Source organism: Symphalangus syndactylus, chromosome 16, assembly GCF_028878055.3.
Source record: "Symphalangus syndactylus isolate Jambi chromosome 16, NHGRI_mSymSyn1-v2.1_pri, whole genome shotgun sequence".
In the NCBI taxonomy this organism is placed as follows: Eukaryota; Metazoa; Chordata; class Mammalia; order Primates; family Hylobatidae; genus Symphalangus; species Symphalangus syndactylus.
Window position 1 is genome coordinate 13,283,804 of NC_072438.2, and position 15,437 is coordinate 13,299,240.

At 50.0% G+C, this 15,437-nt stretch overlaps 1 long non-coding RNA gene across 1 annotated transcript; it reads right to left on the bottom strand.

The window, feature by feature from the left end:
* Positions 1-839: 839 nt before the first annotated feature.
* LOC129464765 (uncharacterized) lies at positions 840-15,209 on the bottom strand. Its single transcript, XR_008651721.2, has 3 exons — positions 6,149-15,209; positions 3,933-4,077; positions 840-3,454 (listed from the first exon to the last, which is right to left on the bottom strand). It is a non-coding gene; the product is annotated as an uncharacterized lncRNA (long non-coding RNA).
* Between the last annotated feature and the right edge of the window lie 228 nt (positions 15,210-15,437).

Below are 15,437 nucleotides of genomic sequence, written 5' to 3' on the forward strand. Positions count from 1 at the left end.
GAAGAGGAACTATATCGTATGTCATATACAGGATATGTGGTTTGTAAAGGATTTTATCCAGTCTGACAATCTTGTACTTTTAGTTGGAAAATTTAGTCCATTTACATTTTATGTAATTTCTGATATACTTGGATTATATTTACCAACTTACTACTTGTTTTCTATTTGCCCTCCCTTCTCTCACTTTCCTTGCCTTATTTGAATCAATCTTTTAAAAAAAATTATATTGTTTTCCTCTATTAACTTATTAGTATTAGTGGTAACCTAGAGATAAAGATACATATTATTCACCTATAATAATCTAATAGAAATGATTTCTGTTACTACTTCCCTGATGCTGTTAGAGCCTTGAAACATTTAGTTTTATTTACCCTTCCCATCGTTTACATGATCACTTTTCTGCCTTTTATTTATATATGTTTAAAACTCCATACTACATTATTATGATTGCTTTTTGTTTTTTGTTTGTTTGTTTTTGAGACAGAGTCTCACTCTGTCACCCAGGCTGGACTGCAGTGGCACAATCTCAGCTCACTGCAACCTCTGCCTCCTGGGTTCAAGTGATTCTCCTGCCTCAGCCTCCAGAGTAGCTGGGATTACAGGCACCTGCCATGATGCCCAGCTAATTTTTTTTTTTTTTTGTATTTTTGGTAGAGACAGGGTTTCACCATTTGGCCAGGCTGGTCTCGAACTCTTGTGGTCTCAAGTGATCCGCCAGCCTTGGCCTCCCAAAGTACTGGGATTACAGGTGTGAACCACCATGCCTGGGCTATTATGATTGTTTTAACAGTCAATATTCATAAGCATATTTATGCTTTTCTTTTGAGATAGGATCTCGTTCTGTCACTCAGGCTGGATTGTGGTGGCACAAACATGGCTCACTGCAGCCTCAATTTCCCCAGCTCAAGAGACCCTCCTGCCTCAGCCTGCTGTGTAGCTGGGACCACAGGTGTGCACCACCACGCCTGGCTAATTTTTAAATTTTTTGAAGAGATAGTGTCTCACCAACTTTCCCAGGCTGGTCTTGAACTCCTGGACTCAAGTGATCCTTCTGCCTCAGCCTCCCAAAGTACTGGGATTATACGCATGAGACACTGTGCCCAGTCTACCCCACTCTTTTTCTTTTTTTTTTTTTTTTGAGACAGAGTCTCACTCTGTCACCCAGGCTGGAGTGCAGTGGTGCAATCTCAGCTTTCTGCAGCCTCCACCTCCCGGGTTCAAGCCATTCTCCTGCCTCAGCCTCCTGAGTAGCTGGGATCACAGGTGCCTGCCACCACGCCTGGCTAATTTTTGTGTTTTTAGTAGAGACGGGGTTTCACCATGTTGGCAGGGCTGGTCTTGAACTCCTGACCTCAGGTGATCCGCCTGCCTTGGCCTCTCAAAGTGCTGGGATTACAGGTGTGAGCCACCACGCCTGGCCTGAGTATTTCTTTTGGTGCAAATATGCCAGTGACAAAGAAAACAACAATTGTTGTTTGTCTAAAAGAGTATTGCACTTTTATTTTAAAGGATAGTTTGTCCGGCTATAGAATTCAAGGTTGACATGTCATTCCTTTCAGTGCTTTTAAAAGGTCATTCTATTGTCTTCTAGTTTCTAAGGTTTTCTTGAGACATCAGTTTGTTTTCTCCTAACTGTTTTCCTAAAGGTAATGTGTATAATGTATTATTTTCCCTCCTGGACGTGTTTAAGATTTTCTCATTGTATTTTTTAAAAATATTTTTCTCTGCCTTTTTTTGTCTTTTTCTCCCCTCAGCAGTTTTACTATGATGTGTCTAAGTGTAGTTGGCTTCATTTTGTTCTTTTGTATTTCTCCTGGAAATACCAAAACAAAAAGGTTAGGATTTGCAGAGCCTTTTGAATTTGTGAGTTTATTTCTTACAACTAACTTAGAAAATTTTATGCCGATATTTTTTCAAATTCTCTTCTCCATGATTGTCTCAGTTTGCTTGGCTGGTGTAACAAAGTGCCATAAACTAGATAGCTTAAGCAACAGACATCTATTTCTCACAGTTCTGGAGGGTGGGAGGTCCAAGACAAGGTGCTGGCCCATTTGATTCCTGGTGAGGGCCCTTCTGGTGGTTTGCATTTGGCTGTCTTCTTGCTGCATCACCACATGGTGGGAAGAGAGAGATTTGTTGTGTTTCTTCTTATAATGGCATTAATGCCATCATGAGGGCTCCACCATTAAGATCTAATTACTTCTCAAAGGCCTCATCTCCAAATACCATCACATTGGGGTTTAAGGCTTTAGCATGTGAACTGGGGCAGGGAGACAATCCAGTCAGTAGCACCTATTCTCTGTCTTTTCTCCTTCTGGAACTCCAGTTACAAGTATATGAGACATCTGTATATTGTCCTCCATGTCCCCTATGCTCTTTTATGCATTTTCCATTATTTTTTCTCTATGTGAAATAATTTAGGTATTCTCTGTTGACCTGTCTTCCATTTCTCTAATCCTGCCTTCTGCTGTGTCTACTGTACTATTATTCCATCTATTGAATTACTAACTTTAGACTTTTCATTTTTAAATTTATATTTGTTTTTATAGATTCTAATTCTTTTGAAATATCCCTTTAAAAATCTATTGTTGCATAATGAACTCTTTTCAAGTATCTATTAATGATAGTTACTTTAAAATCTTTGACAGCCAGCACCAGTATCAGGATAAATGTTGTGTCTGTTTCTATTATGCTTCCCTCCTCAGCTTTCATTCATATCATTCTGTCTCTTGGCATCCTAATAATTTTTTATTTATTGGCAGATATTTTATATAAAGATTATAGAGGTTCCATGTGGGCTTTATTTTCTACCAGAAGGAGTTCCTCATTTCCTCTGCTAGGCAGATAGAGCGTGGAGTGGATCATCGTAGGAGCTAAGTATTAGGCTAGGTTCCAGATTTGGTGAGGTTCAGCCTGCCTCTGGTTCACCCCTTTCTCCTAGAGTAGCCCTCTGGGTCTTCACCTGAGAGCTTGCTGTGTTCACTGACTCACTCACCCTGGTGAATCTTTGCCCCTTTAACCTCAAGAATGATGGAAATTCCATTTTGCTTTTCAGAAGCCTTGGCCTGGCTTTTCAGCCTTTCTGCCCACTCCCCAGGCAGCTTCGGAACCCAGCAAATGGCTTGACTGGGGAACTGTCTGTGCTGGTGAAGCCCTAAGGCTTTTGATTTTGTCACTGCCTCTGCACACACACCAGAAGCTCTAGTAGCTTTTTGGCCCTCCCTGCCCCAGCAGAGCCTCCCTCCTGGGACATCTTCTCAGTATCTTGCTTCTGCTGAGAATCAGCAAATTCCCCTGGGAAAATGTGCTGGAGGTGGTGACCTGTCCATTACACAGGCCTCTGCTTTTGGAGATCACAGCCTTCTTAGTCCTGTTGCTTCTGTGCCATTCCTGTGCCTTCAGACAGATGACTGTGTACTGGGCCTGCCACAGACTCCTCCACCCCATGCAGAAACTGCAGATAGGCTTAAGCCAATGAGTTGCACCAACCGTTTTGGACAATTTGGATTTTTTTTTTCTTTCTCTCTTTCTTTCCTTTCCCCCTCCCTTCCCCTCCCCTTGACTCCCCTCCCCCTCCCTTTCTTTTTTTGAGACAATGTCTCCCTGTGTTGCCCAGGCTGGTCTCAAACTCCTGGGCTCAAGCGATCCTCCTGCCTTGGCCTCCCAAAGTGCTGGGATTACAGGCAGGAACCACCAACTTAGCAATCATTTGGTTTATTTACATGGTTTACCACTCTTTCACAAAAATGACCTCCTTGAGTCTTCACAATGACATTGGAGATGCTCATCTAGGGGCTTCCCTGGAATTCCCTTGCTCTGTGAAGCTTCCTTAAGGACCCCATTTAAAATTCCATGCCCTCCCCTGCCCTGTCTCCCTTTCTTGCCTTCTTCTTCCCCCGGCCTGTCACCATCTGATAGAACATACATGGTACCTATTTCTTTGTGCAGTGTCTCCCTCCAAGTTCCACAGGGCAGGAAGTTCTGTTTTGTTCATGGCTGACTAATAGACCAATGTCAGAACCAGGTATGTAATAGGTGCCCAGTAAATACTTGTTGAATAAGTGAGTATTGTTAAATCTGTTTAACAAAGAAGTAAACAAGGGCCAACTTTAAATAACTGAAGCCAAGTTCAAGTTTATCTCATCAATGCAACTTAAATAACTAAAAAGTTACTGTATTAATCCATGTTTATGCTGCTGATAAAGACATACTCGAGACTGGGCAATTTATAAAGTAAAAGAGGTTTAATGGTCTCACAGTTCCACGTGGCTGGGGAGGCCTCACAATTATGGAGGAAAGTGAAAGGCATGTCTTACCTGGCTGCTGACAAGAGAGAACTTGTGCAGGAGAACTCCCATTTATAAAACCATCAGGTCTCATGAGACTTACTCACTACGATGAGACCAGCATGGGAAAGACTCACCTCTATAATTCAATCACCTCCAACTGGGTCCCTCCTACAACACATGGGATTTGTGGGAGCTACAATTCAAGATAAGATTTGGGTGGGGACACAGCCAAACTATATCAGTTACACAGCAACAAAACCAGCGATTTCTATCTTAGACTAGAGAAACTGGATTGGACAGACTCTGGCCACTCTAGGATCCTTCCTAGTAGGTTTCTGCTCATTAACTATGCCCCTGATGTTAACATGTACTCTTTCATGTCTTTTCTTTCTTTCAAAAGTTGGGCTAAAATTTTTTAAAAAATCATTACTGGGATTAAGGACTCTGAGAACTAAATCAAGATGTTTAGTATAGAGAGATCCAAAACCTTCCAGCAGGTGGTTCAAACCAGTTGTTCATTAAACAGTTGTTAAGAGGACTGTGAGGCTCAGTGGGGTAAAGAGACTGGTCCTAATTTGCTGGGTTTGACATTAGGACATTAAACTATATGATGAGATGACACCCCATTCACAGAGCTGATAAGACAGTGCTCCTGCTTTGTTAGCTCTACTCAGAGGAGGTGGCGTCTAAGTTGGGTTTTGAAGGATGAATAGGAGTTTGCAGTTGAAAATGGGAAGGACATTTCAGGCAGAGGGGACAGCATGATGAGGATACCAGAAGAAGCGTAGCTAGATGGCAGGAACAGGAAGAGATGTGAGGAGAGATGGGGCTGGAGAGGGACCCAGTGCATTCATGACCCAGGGAGTTGGAGGATGGAAGATACTTTTGGTTTTAAGGATGGCAGAGGTGTGAAGTCAAGGAGAGTAGTTAAGACAGGGGTCCCCAACCCCAGGGCAATGAACCAGGACTGGGCCACACAGCAGGAGGTGAGTGGCAGGCAAGCGAGCAGAGCTTCCTCTGTATTTACAGCCACTCCCTATTGCTTGCGTTACTGCCTGAGCTCCACCTCCTGTCAGATCAGTGGTGGCATTAGATTCACAAGAATGTGAACCCTATTATGAACTGCACATGTGAAGGATCTATGCTGAGCATATGAGAATCTAATGCCTGATGATCTGTCACTGCCTTCCATCACCCCAGATGGGACCATCTATCTAGTAGCAGGAAAACAAGCTCAGGCCTCCCACTGATTCTATATTATGATGAGTTGTATAATTATTTCATTCTATATTACAGTAAAGTGCACAAGAGATAGAATGTACTTGAATCATCCCAAAACCATCCTCTGTGCCCCCTGACTCCCCACCATCCACAGAAAAATTATCTTCCAGAAAATGGTCCCTGGTGCCAAAAACGTTGGGGACTGCTGGGTTGAGAGATGGATGTCACAGCCAGTAACCAGAGCCCAGAGCAGGGCGACAGTGGTGGTGATGGAGGGGGACTGGTGTGGGGTCTGGGGCTGCCTGGCTGGGGTGGGGCACTGGGAGGGGGTATGGTGATGCTGGTGGTGAGGGAGTGAGATTGGTGTGGGGTCTGGACTGCTTGGTCAGGGTGGGGCACTGGGAGGGGGTATAGTGATGCTGGTCGTGATAGAGATTAATGTGGGGTCCGGACTGCCTGGTCAGGGTGGGACACTGGGAGGGGGTATAGTGATGCTAGTCGTGATGGAGGGGGCCTGGTGTGGGGTGCAGGGCTGCCTGGCTGGGGCGGGGCACTGGTAGGGGGATTAGCTTGCTTGGGCTGCCATGGCAAAGGACCACCAACTGCATGGCTTAAAGCACAGACATTGATTCTCTCACCGTCTGAAGGTCTGAAGTCCAAAATCACCATGTTGGCAGTGCCATGCTCCCTCTGTTGGCTCCAACGGGGGCTCCTCCTTTATGTCACCCACCTGGATGCAGTCATCCATCCTTGGCACTCCTTGGCTGGCAGCAGCACCACTCCAGCCTTTGCCTCTGCCCTCACTCGGACTTGTCTCCTGTGTATCTCTCTTCTCTTCCTCTAAGGACACCATCCAGTGTGACCTCATCTTAATTTGACGACATTTACAGAGACTGTCATTCCAAATAAGATCACATTCTTGGGTATGGGGGTTGAAGATCTCTTCTGGGGAAACTCAATTATCTTTTGGGGACAAGAACACAGTTAGCTGTCGCTGGGCCTCCCTTCACTCCCTGCAAGCTGTGTGCTGCTGGAGGATGAATCCGTGGGCTCTGACTGTGGGCCACCCCAAGCCCCACCCACACTGGCTGCTGTGGTCATTCCTCAACACTGAGTCCTGCTTCCGGGCACTGGGGACCCAGACAGGCTGAAGCTGCATAGACATTTGGAGGAGTGGTGAGTGCTTCTGGGACTGGCAGGGCAGGGCTCACCTTGGAGACGGGGATGCCTCCCCAGGAGACACCTCCAATGAAAGGGGCTGAGTCTGGAAGCACAAATTCCCCAGGGACGGAGCAGAGCTTTGAGCCGTGGGGGCTGAGGGCAGCGCAGCAAGCAGGAGGTGGAGTGCATGGTAGAAAGAGGAGGGGGCTGGGGGAAGGCAGGCCCGGGATGTCCATGGGGGTCAGGTTGCAGAGGGGCCACGTGCCTGGTCCCTGACCAGCACGACGGGTGGGCCCTTTCTGAGACCCCTAGTCCAGCACAAAGGAAATGCCGGCACCTTGGGAACAAGCCAGGTGCGTCGTGCGCCAGGGAGGGTGGCCCACCATGAGGGGCAGGCTGAGGGTGCAGCACTGGCCTGGGTGTGGGAGAGGGTATTGATCCGGGCGGCCGGGGCTGCAGGAGGCAGGCTGATGGATGGGGCACTCGGGCCCCTGGGTGCGCAGGCACAGCGTGCCCACATTAGGCTGCTGGCGCCAAAATTGTCTAGAAAGCCCATCACAGACGGCGGCACGCAGCGCACTAGAATGGCAATTATGGGCGAGTCATGAATTAAAGAAGACCAGCTTTTCACAACGACTCTCATGAAAACATGCTGCTGGTGCATCTGTTGATTCATTCAGCCTTTACTGAGTGTCTGTGAGATGGGAGTCGGAGCTTGGGCACGGAGGCACGGGCCTGGATTTGGATCCAGTGGCTCCAGCAAGAGACATGAGCTCTGCGAACTGTGGGAGCCGGCTGTGCCTACCGGGTAATACAGCACATGGAGGGCCTGACCCATGCTCACTCCCTTCCCCTGGGAGGAGGGTGGACGTAAGCAAGAGTCATGGCCTGCAAAGGACTCCGGTGCCATCAGGGACTGGGCAGGGGGCAGGCGGACCACTGTACCCGGCTAGCTAGGAAGGAAGGTGTGGTAGAGCTGGGGAGAGTTGTTTCTGAAGCTCAACCTGCACTTGCTGCCAGCTCTTCCTAAGGCTCAGCCCTCACGGCGGGACCACCCTCTGCTCCTTCAGAGAACCTAGCCCACAGCTGCAAGGCCCCAAGGCCCCAGCCCACTCCACCCTCCCCCTGCCCAGCCTGCACTCATAGGACCCATCCAGCCCCTGCAGTTGCTCACTGGGGCCTCTTTAGAAGGGGTGACACATGCGATTCTGCACCCCTGCTCCCCAGGTTCCTGCTCAGGGTCCTCCTGGGCTTCCCCACGCAGGCCCGTCTGGGAGGTGCTGCAAGCCCCAGGCTCCTCCTCCGTCTGCAGACATCTCTCCCTGCGCTGCTTCCTTTTCTCCCTCCATCCTTTCCTGCTTAGGAATGTTCAAAAAGGGCTTTCATAAAACTTTGTAATTTGTTTAGCTCTCAATTTTGTTTAGAGGCTTGAGACAATGGGGGGGGGGGGCGGTAACTGAAAACCTGGAAAAAAGAAAACCTCAATTTAACTCCTAAATCCAGCAGCAGGAGGTAAAACTGGCGAATGCCCATTTGGAGACTGCTCAGGAAGCTGGCACGGTGTCCGCCTGCTGCTGCGTCTAATTCACCGAGACTGCGTGCCCCGCCAGGGCCACACTGGAAGGCCACTTCACCGGCTTCATTAACAGCAAGCACAGAGGGAAATGCCAACGGAAGGCCTGGCATCGACTATGTCCAAGACATTTCAAAGCACATGTTATTCACTTAATTCTGTACAAAGGGCCCTCACAGTGCTAGGAAAGTAATTGATTCACCAGGAGGGGAAGCACGGCCCTGTGGAGCTTGAGATCAGCAAACACCTATTGGGAGGCTAAAAGCTTTGTTCAGCGGACTTCAGGGTGAGGGCCCGGCTCCCTGGGAAGATGGTGGGGATGACAGCCTGGCTGTGCTCTTGGTGCGCAGTTTCTGCTCTGTGACACCGCCTTTAGCCCCCTGCCTTAGGAAGCAACCCCGTGTCAGTCAGGATAGGGTGGGACATGCTCCACCTAGCAGTGCCCTCGGCACTCACATGGGATGGGAGTCTGTACTGTGTAGCTGTGCTGGACGTCAGCCTGATCTGGGTGCCGTCCTGGCCTGGATGATGCCAGAGAACAAGACGGGCAGCGGCTGTGCTCTGGCAGAACTTTCGTGCTTTGCGAAGGAGAAAGACAGCAATGAGTAAGCAAGGAAATACCTAGCAGTACATCGCGTGCATGGTTTCAGAGGGAGCGGTGCTGCAGCCGGTGGTCAGGGAGGGCATCAGGGGAGGCAGCGTGGCCAAAGGCCCTGAAGCTGGACCATCCACTGGGGGACTCAGCGCCCAGGCCTCCCAGTGCAGCCCCAGGGCCCAGCCTTCCACAGCTGCTCCTCTCTGGGGCTGGAAACACCGGTGGATCCCAGGCCCAGGTAAGAACATGCAGGAGGTGGGCCATGAGCTGGAAGGCGGGAGTTCTGGGCATGGCTCCTGGGCGCCTCCTCACTTCCTACCTCCCTGAGCTCCAGCCTTTCAGGACAGAGGCCGGGCTACTGCAGACCCTCATCGCCTGTCTGCAGGGTCTCGCCTGCCTGGCTGAGGCTGTGCTGCCTGGTCACTGGGAACACAGTCTCTGGAGCCACCCAAGCTGCTGGTGCTTGAGTCCAGCTCCTCTTGCCAGGAGATCTTCGACAAGTGACTTAGCTTCCCTTGGCCCGATTTGCATCATCTGTGACATGAAGTGAATGCCCCCAAGGCCCATCAGAAAAATAAACTGAGTCGATCTGTGCAAAGTGCCCTGTAGAGTGTGGGGCTCACAGCAGCCCCCAGCCTGTGTCTTCCCTGAATGAATGGGTGGATGAGTGAATGAATGAATGAGACCCTCTGCCTCCCGGCTACTGGGTGAAGGTGCCAGGTGGCCACCATTGGCCTGGCAGCCCAGCCCACTCTCTCCGCCCTGCCTGCAGGCCTGTGGCAAGGCTGTATTTCATCTGCTGCAGGGGGGGGGAGGGGGTGGGGGCGTAGCTGGCCACTGACTCCACCCACTGTGCCTACTCTGGGCTCACACCTGATCCACCCACCACAAGGACCCTCCCCGAGCACCATTACAGCAATTAGGAGCTAAGCACTCCACTTAACCACCAGGGCGAAATCCCCGCACTGTGCAGAGGGAGGCAGACGCTCAGCTGTCTCGCCAGCCTGGAGCCCCCAACTCATCTGGGCTGAGGGTGGGCATAGGTCCAGGTGGAGACACGCTTGGGTTTGAACTGCAGTCTGGATGGGCCCGAAGGGCTCTGGTTGAGATGGAGGAGGTGAAATGTGCTGGCGCGGCCACAGGGCTGGGCTTCCTATTCCCACGGCACGCATCTCCTGGGGCTGCCACAGCACAGTCCTGCAGATGGGGAGGCCTACGCCACAGAATGCACCATCACAGTCCAGAGGCTGGAAGCCCGATGTCCAGCTGCCAGCAGGCAGAGCTGGTTCCTCCAAGGCCTCTCTCCTGGCTTGCAGATGCCACAGTCTCCCCGTGTCCTCCCTTGATCTTCCCCGTGCATGCCTGTGTCCTAATCTCTTATGAGGACTCCAGGCAGGTTGGACCCGAGCCCACCCTTCTGACCTCATTTTAACTTAATCACCTCCTTAAAAACCCTTTCTCCAAATGCGATCACATCCTGAGGTCCTGAGACTTAGGACTTCCACATGCGAATTTTGGAGGGATGCAGCTCAGCCTGAAACACCCACATTTCTGGGCCTTTTGGACACGTCTCCCGGACTCATTCCAGGTCCCACTGCTCCCGAGGCCGAGAACAGCCCTTCCTGCCTCCTGCACCCTGACCTCCCCTCCAAGCTTCCGGATGCCTCAGAGATGCGGCTACCACCCAACACCGAGGCAGCCCTGGGCAGAACCTCCTGTGACAATGCAGTGATGGCGCCTGCACCTTATGGCCTCTGCATCCCCAGAATTCAGCCCAGTGCCTGCATGATGAATGCCTGTCAGTTTGATGTGATGGGGAAACTGAGGACAAGCAGACATCTTTCCAAGCTGGAAGCACCCTCAACCCAGGCTGCTGCAGTTGTTTCTGGACACCTGACGGCTCTCATCCTCCTCCGTGCTCCTCGGGGATGCCTCCCAGCACTTTGGGAGGCCGAGGCGGGCAGATTACTTGAGGTCAGGAGTATGAGACCAGCCTGGCCAACATGGCAAAACCCCGTCTCTATCAAAAAATGTAAAAAATTTGCCAGGTATGGTGGCGGGCACCTGTAGTTCCAGCTACGCAGGAGAGGGAGGCAGGAGAATCACTTGAACCCGGGAGGTGGAGGTTGCAGTGAGCCGAGATAGCACCACTGCACCCCAGCCAAGAGCAAAACTCCATCTCAAAAAAAAAAAAAAAAAAAATTCCACTCTGACGATTTCAGTCGGAATTTCCCTGCCCAGTGTCTCAGCTCCAGTGAGAAATATGCAAATGTCCACGCGTCCTGGCCACACCCCCCAGGTCTCAGCCAGGAAATCGCCTCTTTAGGAAACAACATAATTATATGCAACTATTTTCGTCTGGCCCGCCAGACTGCAGGATTTACTCTGCTATTAACTCTCTGAAATCTGTCTAGACAATATGGAAGAGCCCCGGACAAGACAAATTCATTAGCCGGCCTGAATAATTCAGATAGATTTGGAAAGCAAATGAGCAGCAAGGTGTTCCCTCATGGTCTCTGCACACATAGATTTTCCTTTAAGAGGCGGAATATAAACTAATAACAGTCTGATTGTCCTTAATAACACAGGCAGTGCCCAGCCGCGGCTCCCAGATAGCCACACATTAAGGAAAGCATTCATTTCCTTCCCCCAGACGAATTGGTTGGTTAAGCTCTTGGAAGCAGCCCCATCGCATTGGTCAGAGATGACCACTCCAATTATGAATCGCACAGCCATAAGGTTCTGCAGCGGAAGAAGAGATCTGCTCAGAAGTCGCTCTATCTTGGGAACTGTCTTTGGGGCAACAGGAGAAAAATCCACATCCCCTTTCCATACCAACCATCGGGTTCTAAATGAGTGAATGGGACAGGGTGTGCCCCTTTCAGGGGAAAACCAGCTTCAGAAAGAGCAGCCCCCTCGCCCCGGACACCCCCAAAAGTGGGAAATCTGGCATGGGTAACCCGGCGCTCTTGTCCTCCCGACAATGCCAGCTGTCTGTGTGTCTCGCAGCCCCTTGGCCCACCTAGGGCTTCAGTTTCTGTTGCTGAACAGTTCCCCTGCACCCCTGAGGCTCAGGCCTGTGAGCTTACTCTGGTCATAGAAGTCAGCCTGGCCCACTTGCAGGGCAGGCCAGAAAAGCTAGGGAGTTTGTTCCTACAAAAGCAACCCTCAATCACTGTTGGAGAAGACTAGGTGAAGGAAGGCCCCATGTAGGAACAGTTCTGGGGAGGGCTCTGCACTGTCTCTCTGAGGACCCCCAGTGCCCAGGAGGGCTGAGCTCCAGTTGTCCATGGAGGCCACTCCCTCATCAATGCACTTTTCTTGGCTCTCCTCACCTCTCTGTCTCCCTTCCCTAGCCCCATGACGTGCTTCCTGGGATCACCCCCAAATAAAGTACATGCCCATATATAGGTGAAGTCCTAGGTCAGATGAGTGGAGCCCCGTGGAGGCCAGCACCATGCATTTGGGGCCCTGGTAACAGCTGAGGCACATTCCAAGGGGCAGCTTCTCAATGCACACCCCTCTGTCAGTGACTCCTGGCCCGGCCCCCTGCCAGGACAGACCCTTTCATGACTGCCCAATGTGGAACTGCCCTTCAGAGCTCTTTCAGCATTTCTGGTAGGGGGTGCCTCTGGTTCTGACAGCAACTCTGAAAGTTCCAGATTGGTGTGGCCAAAGGGGATGAAAAGCGTGCCAGTTCTTTGAGGTCTCTTGCTTCCTGGGACCTGCTGAAGATTTCTGGTGGGGGGTTCTAGAGCCTGGGATGGTAGAATGCACATTGGGGGTTGCTATGCAAAACAGCCTCTCCCTGACTGTTGTCAAGTTACATCAACAACAGTCCTCGTCCCAGGACTCTTCTGCTCCAGACCCCGGACTCCATACTAGGCCCTGGGGAGAATGAGGTCTCTGGAGCTGGCCCAGGGCTCAACACTTGAAATAAAACAGAAGCCAACAGATGAAATCTCTCAACATCACCATCAGAGTGGTGGAGGCCAGGGTAGTGAATGTGGCTGAGAATGAGAAGGAAGCGGTCCAGGAAGATGTGCCTACCCAGCTCCAAGCAGCCCTGACCAGGCCAGGCCTCTGCTGGCAGCCTCTCTCAAGGGGAAGGTCTCAGCTAGGCCAAGTCGTCTCAGTTATTTTTCCCAGATCTGCCTATCATGGGAGTCACTCCACCTTCCTGGAGCAGTGAAGAGCAGGAATACATCACAGATACATTCTCCTTCATGAAAACCAGGAACGGGGGAAAGGCATCCAATTGGACCCAGCCCCAGGCCCGCAGAAAGAAGCACAAATTAAGGAACTAACACGTTATTTGAGAGGGGCAAACCCAGGGTGATGAGGATGGAGGAAAAAGGGAAGGGGCCAAGGAAGGATGTACAGAAATGAGACGCAATGTGCTCCCTGCTGGCTGCCTTCACAACAGGCTAGGCAGATGCAGCAGTCATGTAGCAGATCATACCCAGGGGAGCAATGAAGAAAGGAGATAAATGTTAAATCAAAGTAATAAATAAACTCTTGGATCATCAGATAATCCATTAATAAATGGGTCACATGAATACTCTAGGAAAATATTTAAATTTCCTGCTGATTTAACACAAAACATTTGACATCACAGAGAGTAGAAAGCTCACAATATTCAACACAGCAAGGACATTGGTGACCAACTGGTTGAGGTATGTCATCAATTCAAAGAGCGTCCAACATGCGTTATGTCCAAGAGCCCTGGAAATGCCTTGATACTGCACATCTCAAGTATAGAAGCAATTTGATGAGGTTTCCCCAAATTTGACAACTGTTTCATAATTTATATAATATGACAAATAACAAATAGTAAAAGGGAAACTTCTTTCAAATGTCAACACTTGAAAACAAGCTTTGACCAACCACAAGAGATTATCTCGATGGAAAATACTGCCAAATTAGGATCTTATGGAGAAATGGAGCAAGCATGTGGCCAAAACCTGTGGGTATAAAGTAAATAGTCACAAGAATGTTCCTTAGTAAAATTGATGTAATTTTTCTGGAGTTTTGAAGTTTGTTGTATTTGTAAGCTATTTTAAGCTTGAAATGTGTTATTTCTTTTCTCATTTTAAGTAAATGTTCACTTTTATAACTAAATTTGCATTTATAATTTTGTCATTTTGTATTCTTTTTTCTTTTTTGTTTTTCTCAAGATGGAGTTTTGCTCTTTTGTCCAAGCTGGAGTGCAATGGCACAATCTCGGCGCGCTGCAACCTCCGCCTCCCAGGTTCAAGTGAGTCTCCTGCCTCAGCCTCCTGAGCCCCAGGCTCACACCACCACACCTGGCTAATTTTTTGAATTTTTAGTAGAAACAGGGTTTCACCATGTTAGCCAGGCTGGTCTCGAACTCCTGACCTCAGGTGATCCACCTGCCTTGGCCTCCGAAAGTGCTGGGATTACAGGGGTGAGCCACTGCACCCGGCCTTGTATTCTTTTTCTTAAAAGCCCTCACCCCATTATATAAACTTCAGGCCCCAATAAACCTATGTCCATCTCATATAGCAGCAGTCCCCAACCTTTTTGGCACCAGAGATTGGTTTTGTGGAAGACAATTTCTCCACAGACCAGGTTGGGTGGAGGGATGATTTTGGGATGAAACTATTCCACCTCAGATCATCAGGCATTAGATTATCATAAGCAGCATGAAACCTAGGTCACTTGTGTACACAGTTCACAATGGGATTCATCTCCTGTGAGAATCTAATGCTGCTGCTGATCTGACAGGAGGTGGAGCTCAGGCGGGAATGCTCACTTGCCTGCCACTCACCTCCTGCTGTGAGACCTGGTTCCCAACAGGCCATGGACTGGTACCAGTCCAGGCCCAGGGGTTGGGGACCCCTGCTCTATAGGCCCAAAACTACCCAAGGGTGATCTCTGGGGTAAACTGAGGTGCTGGGCCCCCATGGGAGTCCTAGAGGCAGAGTACAGAGTGTCCCCTTCCTCTTCGCAGCTGGAGGGTCTGACCATGCCCTGTCCTTGCGGGGCCAGCAGCTGCAATGCCCAGATGTCAGCTGCCTGCTGAGGCTGAGCCCTTCTCCTTAGGACAGGCTGTCCCAGAGTCAGGCAACCCCAGATCCCTGTAGCCTCCCTTTGAGCATTTTCAGGCCTCAAGATATGGGGGTGGATGTCAGGGAGTGAAAGGGAAACCCTGCTGTATTAGTCTGTTCTCATATTGCTACAAAGAACTATCTGAGACTGGGTGATTTATAAGGAAAAGAGGTTTAAGTGGCTCACGGTTCTGTAGTCTGTACAGGAAGCATGACTGGGGAGGCCTCAGGAAACTTAGTCATGGCGGAAAGTGAAGGGGAAGCCGGCACATCTTTCGTGGCTGGAGCGACAGGAAGAGAGTGAAGCGGGAGGTGCTACATGCTTTCAACCAATCAGATCTCGTGAGAAGTCTATCAGGAGACAGCACTGGGGGGTGGTGTTAAATCATTAGAAAACACTCCCATGGCCCAGTCACCTCCCACCAGGCCCCTCCTCCAACACTCAGGATCACAGTTCAACATGAGATTTGGGTGGGGACACAGAGCCAAACCATATCACCTGGCCTGGGGGCACCCAGCACTCCTGG